Source organism: Phaethon lepturus, unplaced genomic scaffold, assembly GCF_000687285.1.
Source record: "Phaethon lepturus isolate BGI_N335 unplaced genomic scaffold, ASM68728v1 scaffold43762, whole genome shotgun sequence".
Taxonomy (NCBI): Eukaryota; Metazoa; Chordata; class Aves; order Phaethontiformes; family Phaethontidae; genus Phaethon; species Phaethon lepturus.
In genome coordinates, this window is record NW_010526310.1 from 1 (window position 1) to 212 (window position 212).

The window sequence follows — 212 nt, forward strand, 5'->3', positions numbered from 1 at the left end:
TGCCTGCTCTGTCACCGACCCTGGTTGCATCGCCAGTTCCCAGTTGCATCACCAAGCCCAGTTGCATTGCCATCCTGGTTGCTTTGCCAGTCCCAGTTGCATTGCCCCGCCGGCTGCATTGCCAGCCCCAGCCACATCACCAACCCTGGCTGTGTCACCAGCCCCGGTCACGCCACCAGCCCCAGTTGCATTGTCATCCCAGTCACGTCACC